This window comes from Rhinopithecus roxellana, chromosome 5 (assembly GCF_007565055.1).
Source record: "Rhinopithecus roxellana isolate Shanxi Qingling chromosome 5, ASM756505v1, whole genome shotgun sequence".
NCBI lineage: Eukaryota > Metazoa > Chordata > Mammalia > Primates > Cercopithecidae > Rhinopithecus > Rhinopithecus roxellana.
In genome coordinates, this window is record NC_044553.1 from 148,953,275 (window position 1) to 148,962,427 (window position 9,153).

A 9,153-nucleotide genomic window follows, 5' to 3' on the forward strand; every position below is an offset into this window, starting at 1 on the left:
TGCACAGTGCTTAGAAGCATGCCGCGGAGCTGATGTTACCATTGTCATTAGCAAGGCTGATACTCAGAGAGGTGGTGGCAGCTGGAAGAGGAACTTCTGGTTTTGGTTTCAGGTAAAACCAGGGCTCTAGGCTTGTATCCTGGCTCCTTTACTTCCTAGCTGTGTGACTTTCGGTCGGTCACTCAAACACCCTTGATTTCCTTGGTTTCCTCATCTGTAAAATGGGGAGGAAAGCAATAACCACCTTGTAAGTTGCTGGGAGGGTTTGATGACATGATGCGTGGAAGTGCCTAGCACAGAGCCAGGAACAACCTGAAGGCCCTCAGTGGATACTTGGTAGATGGCAGGAGGATGGGTGGAAGTCCCCGACTTTGCCTGCAGCGTGGGATTTCAGAGCTTGGTTCTCGTCCTCAGAAGGGGCTCCCCCAGGGCCTGGGCCGGGGTGGGCCCTGGTATCTCTGGGTTCCTGTCCCAGCTGCAGAGTTCCCCAGCCAGAGCCCACAGGGCCAGTCACATCCTGTTTCTCTTTTAGGCACCTCCTTTTGGGACCCAGCGCCCCAGATAGATATCCTGCTATTCATTTAGTCTATGGTGGGTGTGGGGTGGAATATTTAGGTAAAACTTCACAAACAGCTAGACTTGAGGTTGGCCTTGAAGAACAGTACGTATGCCAACAGGTGGAGAGAAGAGGGGTGGAGATGGTGTTTGCTGTGCACTGGCTGCATTTGTGGATCCAGACAAAGGCCTCCATGCATCTATGCCCTTTGCAGTGAGGCTCTGCTGCTCCTCTCCACCTTCTGGATCTTGGGTGGCCTCAATACTTGCTTTAGCAGGGAGAAATGCAGCAGAAGTGATGATGTACCAGTCCTGAGCCTAAGCCACGAGAGGCCTTGCAGGCTGCAACTGCCACCTCAGTGTACTTAAGCCTGGGCTAGCCTCTTGGAGCATAAGAGGCCACATGGAACAGAGCCAAGCTAGCCCAGGTGTCCCAGCTGAGGACCTGGACAAGTGGGAGAGCTCAACCTAAACCCTGTCTGCCAGCTCACCACAGATGCAGACACATGGGTGAGGCCAGCCAAGGTCAGAACTGCCCTGCTGAAGGAAATGCATACTCTTAAGCCACTGGACTTGGTGGTTTGTTGAGCATCACTGAGACCACAGGTAACAGAGACAGTGAAGGTAAAGAGAATGGAGAGGCAAACTCGCAGAGGAGGGACAGTGTGGGGGTGCCTGGGAGGGTGAGCAGCCCAGAATTTCTGATTCATACGGGCCTGATGGCAACCCCAAGTTCCCTCAAGCTAGGAGGCCTGAAGCCTGTGTGGCCAGTGACCTGCCCGCTGCAGAATGATGGATTAAGCGCATGTCTGATAACCGGATTGGCCACCAGACTGCTGGTTGGATGTCTGCCAGGTTCCCTCACAAGCAGGCCTGCCTGATATGTTTTCTCAGCCTGTTTTTTCCTATTTGCCAGAGCCCAGGCCTTTGAAACTCCTATCACAAGACCGCTTCCACTTCCCCCGTGGATCCTGGTGAAGTTCCTCTCATAGAACAGCGTTTTCTTGATGTTGAGCAATAACTCACAGAAACTCCTGGAACCTGCCTCTCAGCCATGCGCACTGGCGCAGCCCTGCTGTGTGGCCTTAGGCGCCCCTCTCCTGCCCCCGGGCCTCCCTCTACTGCGTGACCGGCCACATGGCCATGCCTGCTGCTCTGTGCCTGTCTCCTCATCTGTGAAATGAGGACACAGCCATGGACTTCATGGCAGGGGGCGGGGGGAGGGTGGTGGCGAAGGGGACTACTGTGTGTGGTTTGGATTCCTCTTGGCTTAAAAACGGCTTCCATCCCCAACTCCCCAGCTCCCCGTCTCCACCCAGGCCATTTGACCGATCTTGACGATCTTGTTGAAAATAACAGTGGTTTCCAAAGCAAATCCAAGTCTTGTGCGGCTCTGGGCTGAGGGTCCCACGCTTTTCACCCAGACCTATAATCATCACAGATGTTTAGAGGAGATCGTAAGTATAGAGCTGCATGCTTTAATTCTGCTGACCCAGGCCCCCGCCCTCCTCCCTCCTGGGTACCGGGCTGCCTCCCAGGCTGGCGGGGCTGGTGTCTCTGTCTCCTCCTAACACTCCTGAGATTTGCAGCGACGCCAGGCGCGGCGCTGACCCAGGAGGTGGGGTGTTTAGAACCCGCCCCCCGGGCTCCCCCAGGAGCTTTGAGTTTAGTAAAGGCAGCAGTCAGTTCCCTGGTAGGCTCAGGGAGGGACTCCCGGTTCAGTCCTCAGCCCCCAACCCCCACTCTCCAATTTCCTTCCCAGCCTGATGACCCGCTCTGCGGGAAAACCTGCGGCGAAAGGCACCGCCCCAGAGCAGGGTCTGGAGTGGCAGGACCGGCAGCCAATGAAGGTGAAGGCCGAGCGTTACATCATCACCGTGGTCTCCCATTGGTTGACATTCTAGGCTTCCTGACTCCGCCTCCCAGCCTTGACAATGGGCCTCTCTGGGCCTCTCTGCTCCCCAGGCTTCTGCACCCTAGTGCAAGCGTTGCCGAGAAGGCCACTGTCGGGCAGAGTGCTGGGCTAGGCGGCAGCCCGAAGTCTGGGCTGAGCCACTTACTAGAGGTGAAGCATGGTGTTGCCAGGCGTCATCTTCCTCACCTGCAAGAGGAGAGGGTTCCAGCTGTCAATCTTGGGTTCTGCTACAGTTCATCCACCACCACACACTCGCCCATGAACGTCTTCCTTGCAGGCCAGGGGACCCTGGCCGGTCAGGTGTCTGGTCTGCCATGGGCTCCTTTTCCTCCCCAGAGCCTGGCAGGAAGTGAGCATATGGAATGGTTAATGTTAACTGATGTTTTCTAAAGAGCAGACACTGGGCTAAGCCTTATACATTGTTTTCTTCATGTCCTAAATATTAGCCCGCCACGCAGCCCTAATTGTTCAGAGACAAGCACTGACTCTCAGAGAGCTTGGCCAGGCTGAGGGGGATAGTCAGGATTCAAACCCAGGCGACTGGCTCTAGACCCCTTCAACTGATGCCACGGGAATGGGTGGGGGACACCAGCCTCGCCACTGTGACTCGTTTGAGCTCTCAGCCCAGCGTGTATCCTGGTGGGAGCCATCCCCGACTGGCTCGGCAGCTCCAGGCTATTCGGAGGAACAGTCTTCAGAGAGCCTGGGTGCTGAGGGGAAAAGTTGTTGCTGACATTTGACAAGTTTGGTCCTGTGATGTCAGAAAGGATTTCAGCTCTTCTGCCACCCCAGGGATGGTGGCAAGTAAATCACAGTGAGCTGGCTTATGTCAGGTCGACTGTGGAATTTGATGCTAGCTCATTGCTACCTCCTCTTCCTTGCCTGCCTCTCTCGCTCTCTCAGCTCTAGTTTGAGATCGGCACAGATTCCCTGGGTGATTTTTGAGAAAATTGCCTCCTCTTTAGGACTTGGCATCCTGAACCTGCATCAGGAAAGGGTGGCGACAGATACTCTCACACCCAGGGAGACTGCAAGGCCTACCCTCCACTCTCCACCTGAGTTCTCTGGCATCGAGACTCATGCCCTACAGTTTTGGGCCCTTGAGGTGATGTCCCAGTGGGACCAGGGTGAGGGTGCAGGTATCTGAGAGCGTAGTAGGACCAGAACCTCTAACCTTAGGGAGGCTTCCTGGGAGCCAAGCTTGGTGACTTAGAATGTGAATGTCTGACTCATATCCCACTACTTTTGGTGGGTGCTGCAGAGGACAATTGAGAGAGATTCAACTCTGAAGAGTGGTCTTGTGGAAGAGGCAGCTGGCTCGTTCAGTGTGGCACTGGCAGCCTCCGTAAGGTTCCCAGGTAGAAGTTTCTGGCAGGTGGATTTCAGCTGTGTTTAAGGAAGATCTTTGAAGTTGTCAGAATGAGCTGTCTTGTGATAGTGAGCTCTCTGTCTGCAGAGGCATGCAAGCAGGGCACTTTCAGTTATGCATTCAAGCTGACCTACGCAAGGCACTGTGCTGAGTGCTGGGTGCAGAGGAGAACAAGACCCAGTGGGGAAACAGGCACTTGCAATGCTGCTGTGAGTGTGAGCAGAGGTCAGCATGTGGCATCTGGAGCACAGGGAGGGAGTCCTGAAGGCTGTGTTGAGGATGAGGATACAGCTCTTTGCTGAGCCTTATGGTGAACCAGAAGTTTACCAGGCAGACAGGGGCTGGGGAGACGACTGGCATTTGTCCATTCAGGTTATGTTTTCCGAATTATATACAGAAGGACATGTTGCAGAAGAAATTTCAAGTACAGTGAAGAATAAGACTGGGGGACTTTTACATTCAGCGTGGCCTTCACTGTGGGTGATCTGAATTGATCCCTGTATACAGGTGCTTCTGGGGTGACACTTTCCCTGCTCCATGGAGCTCCGGGAGGAGCGCAGACCACCCCCTTCTTTGCAGGCCTGTCTGTGGGGTGCCACTCCTCCTCCCACCTCCCCACTGCACAGGCAGCCCATCAGTGTCCGTGAGCTGCTCCAGAAGGATGCAGCTCTGAGGAGGCTCTGGGAGCGGGGAGCGGCGTATCCTAGCAACCTCTGAGGCTGGCATCTGCAGGGCTAGGCCCAGACTCGAGGCTCTTTCTAATTCACCAGCCTTCCCTTAATGATAAGCTTTCCCACACAGATGTGGGGGTGGGGAGGAAGAGGGGAGAAGTGGGCAGGAAGTGTTGCCTCCAACCCCATCACAGAGCAGGTCAATCCTCGCCCACAATACTGCCAGGGATGGGGGAAGGAGGGAGGGCAAAGTGAGTCCCTTAACTGAATATGCCACTTGTCCATCACCATGGCCAGTTTATCACCGTTTAGAGGACAATGAATCCAGGCAGTGATCATCAATGATAACTAACATCATAAAAAGATAGATGGCGGGACATGATGTTCCTTCTGATGAAAGATCACAGCACCTACTGAAAAATCAAACCTGAATCAGATCAAGCCTCTGGAGGTAACCCTCAGCTACAGGAATTGGAGAACCGGGGGGGCATGTTAATACGTCAAGGTGTTTAAACCTCACCACAGGGAGGCGGCCAGATTTCATCTCAGGCAAAGAATTACAGGTTTCATCAACAACGTGGAAGGAAAAAGAATAAAAGAAAAAAAAACAAAACATAAGGAGAATTTATAGATTAACAGAAGCTTAAGAGAAATATCAGCCAATTACAACATATGGACTTTGGATTCTGATTCTTGCGAACAAACTACACAACAGTGACAATAAAAATGAGAAGTATTCACGAGGCAATTGGGGAAATTTGAACGCTGACTGGATACTTAACCTCAAGGAATCATTTTTAATTTTTGAGCAATGTGAAAATGGTATTTGAGATTATGCTTAAAAAGAGTCCTAACTGTTGAGGGATTCATACAGAAATATTTGTTGATGAATTAATGAGGCCAGGCACAGTGGCTCACACTTGTAATCCCAGCACTTTGGGAGGCCAAGGCAGGCAGATCACCTGAGGCCAGGAGTTAAAGACTGGCTTGGCCAACATGACAAAACCTCGTCTCTACCAAAAATACAAAAATTAGCCGAGCATGGTAGCACATTCCTGTAGTCCCAGCTACTCAGGAGGCTGAGGTATGAGAATTGCTTGAACCCAGATGGAACCTGTTCCCAGCTACTCGGGAGGCTGAGGCGTGAGAACTGCTTGAATCCAGATGGAGGAAGTTGCAGTGAGTGGAGATCGCGCCACTGCACTCCAGCCTGGGCGGCAGGGCAAGACTCTGTCTCAAATAATAATAATAACAATAACAATAATAATAATATGTCTGGGATGTGTTTTAAAATAATCTATTGCAGAGAGAAGAGGGAAGTAAAGGTTTAGATGAAACAAGATTTGCTGTGAGCTGACTGATCACTGTGGTAGCTGGGTGATGACGGGTACGTGGGGGTCATGATACTATACTATTAATTTGAGTCTTACAAACTTGCGATTATTTGACCATTTTTGACTTTCAAAATGATTTAATGTGGTGCAAACCAATCCTTTGGTGTATGCTGGAAATTTTTTCACAACAAAGCATTCTTTTCAAGAAAAAGGTGAAGGGCAAACCTGCTTTTTCAGGAGGCTCTGCCCAGGAAAGAGGTACCCGAGACTCTCACTAAAATCTGTAGGGCTGTCATTAAAAAAGCCAAAAATGACTCTCAGAGGCAGCTGTAACTTGCATGCATTATTTCTGTTCAGCTAATAATAACAGTAATAGCAATAATGATGATAATAATAATAATTTACTGGTCGCTGTCAGCAAATGCTGAGCAACATGCCTGGATATGTTGGAACTGCAGAAGATGGCTTCATTAATGTCTTGGTTGCTCAATAAGGAACAATAAAAAGTTAAAGGAATCCAAACAAGCAGTAGACCAGGCATCGAATGGAAATTCTTCTTGCTTGCAGAAGGCAGCACCCAGGGTCATTCCTGGAGCATAAACGATCCGTGCAGAACATGGGCTAGAAGACCCCACAGTGGGGCAGAAGCAGATCCTGGACTGGGATCCCAGCAGTGAGAAGACCCGGACATCAACCCTATTTCATTCTGTGGCCTCTGCAAATCTCCAAACTTGTGGAGCTGTAGTTGCAAGCTCAGACTTGTGGTTTCCTGTACCTGGAGGAGGCCCAGGTCATTCTCTTAAGTCCCTTGTCTATTTCCTGTTTTTATCTGGATGCTGAGTTAACTATTTGATCCAACAATAAAACTAACAAGGTTTTATTTATTTTTAATGTCTTCTCTTTGCTGAACGCTGTGCTGGGCGCTGTAGTTGACATAGTTTTTGTCTTAACAGCTCATGAATCAAATCCCAGCTCCACATTTTATAGCTTTAGACAAGCATTTAACCACCACTTGGGCCTGTTTCCTTACCTGCAAAGTGGGGATAATGACAGTTAATAGCTACTTCATTGTGACTTTGTGAAGATTAAATAAGATAAGGCAGATAAACTACTTAATAGGGTCTGGCACATTGTAAGCCTCAATAAATGGCAGCTATTTTGTATTATTATTATTATTATATAAAACCATGAGTGTTTAACAATGAATATATAGTAAACAGTGATTCTGAATGATGTATGATGTGAGATATCCTCAAGGACTGGTGTCACAGGGAAGTCTTACACTAGGCCTTGAAGGATAAGACCAGAAACTGCTAGATGCTCCCCATTACTGACTCTCCCCATTTCCTTTAATAACGAAGCTGAGACTACATTTCTTAGCCTCCCTTGCTGCTAGATATGGCCACATGATTAACTTCTGGCCGACGAAATGGATGCATAGGTGTTATGTGGAACTACTGGAAAGGCTGCTTAAAAGGAACTGGTTGAGTGGGAAAGAGAATCCCTTTGTCCCATTTCTTTCTACTGCTGGTCTGGAATCCTGACTTGATGGCTTGAGCCCCAGCATCCATGTTGGGGCATGAGTTAAGGGTTTTTTAATAAGACCTTGCATATAAAAATATGCACCAGGGATGATGGAGCATGATGGGAGCCTGGGTTTCTGGTGACAGTGTGGAGTCACTATAATGTCCTTATCTCCTTATATTTGGGTATGAGAGTAGTAAGCTATCTTGTTGAAGTCCCCCTTTTCGCTGTTAAATGCAGCCAAGCTTACTCTCAGGGACGGTATTGAAAATATTTAACAACCAGAATGGCATAGACACTGATGAGGAAGGGTTTAGGGTAGCAGAAGGCTTAGAACCACAGATATTTACCAACCAGTGTGGAAGTATTTTAATATTTTAGCAACCAGCTTAGTCATATCAATGCAAAACAGCTGAGAACCAGCTGAATACTAGCCCTGCCTAACCTTAACGAATACAATCAATAATATTTGGGAATAGCTAAAAAAAACCAAGAAGATGGCCATTCAGGCCATGAGTACAACCTGAGTGAAGGTTTAGAGGGTGAATGAAGCTCCATGAGTTGATGTACAATGAGAACTGGAGATCAGCCTGACTTGATGGGAAGGTTCTTTTGAGTATGTGTATGTGAGTATGTGTAGATTATAAGAGGGGCTGGAAGATATCATTGGAAATAACACCAAAGAGGTTATTTAAATAAACCAGATTGCGGAAGCCTGTGAGGATCTGAGGCAATAAGGAGCATTTGTGGGCTTTTGGGTGAGTGAGCGAGCGGATGAGCCCTGGGAGTGAGGAATTTTGGCTTTGCAGTGCCAGGTGGTATTTCAGTTACCCTGCAGTGTAACAAGCAATTCCTATTAGCCAAAGAAATCACAAGGCCACCCAGATTCAAGAGGGAGCAGGCATAGGTGCCATCTCCCAATGGGAGGAGTGTCAAGGCCACATCGCAGCAAATCTCGTGGATGGGATTGCTGCAGCCATCCTTGGAAATGACAACCTGGCACAGGCGTTGTCCCTCCTCGCTGGCACCTGTCTTTTTCTTTTCTTTTCTTTTCTTTTCTTTCTTTTTTTTTTTTTTTTGAGACAGAGTCTTACTCTGTCACCCAGATTGGAGTGCAGTGGTGTAATCTTGGCTCACTGTAACCTCCGCCTCCTTGGTTCAAGCGATTCTCGTGCCTCAGCCTCCCGAGTAGCTGGGATTACAGGTGTGTGCAACCATGCCTGGCGAATTTTTCTATTTTTAGTAGAGATGGGGTTTTGCCATGTTGGCCAGGCTGGTCTTGAACTCCTGGCCTCAAGTGATCCACCCACCTCAGTCTCCCAAAGTGCTGAGATTACAGGCGTGAGCCACTGCGCCCTGCCACCTGTCTTGTTAAGAAGCCCCTCGGAGTGGGTGCTTTCTCTTTCTTAGCAGTTCCAGTCTGCTCAGAAGTATGAGGAGGCTCTCACTGTCTTCTAAATGGGATATGCAGTGTGCACCGAAATTATTTATGGAAACCAACTCTGTCTTTGGTGGAAAACGTCCAGAAAAAGCATAAGCACTGAGGTAATTAGCTAAAATAATTGAAATGAAGGGAATAGTTCAGACTCTTTAAGTATGACTTGAAAATGAAGAGACATGGATTCCTTTTTTTTTGAGAAGGAGTCTTTCTCTGTCACCCAGGCTGGAGTGCAGTGGCACAATCTGGGTTCACTGCAACCTCTGCCTCCTGGATTCAAGTGTTTCACCTGCCTCATCCTCCCAAGTAGCTGGACTACAGGCGCCTGCCACCACGCCCGGATCATT

At 49.2% G+C, this 9,153-nt stretch overlaps 1 long non-coding RNA gene across 1 annotated transcript; it reads left to right on the forward strand.

Moving 5' to 3' along the window:
• Positions 1 to 3,055: 3,055 nt before the first annotated feature.
• On the forward strand, positions 3,056 to 6,723 carry LOC104670543. The gene is made up of 3 exons (XR_749148.2): positions 3,056 to 4,064; positions 4,237 to 4,961; positions 6,412 to 6,723. It is a non-coding gene; the product is annotated as an uncharacterized LOC104670543 (long non-coding RNA).
• The last annotated feature ends 2,430 nt before the right edge of the window (positions 6,724 to 9,153 follow it).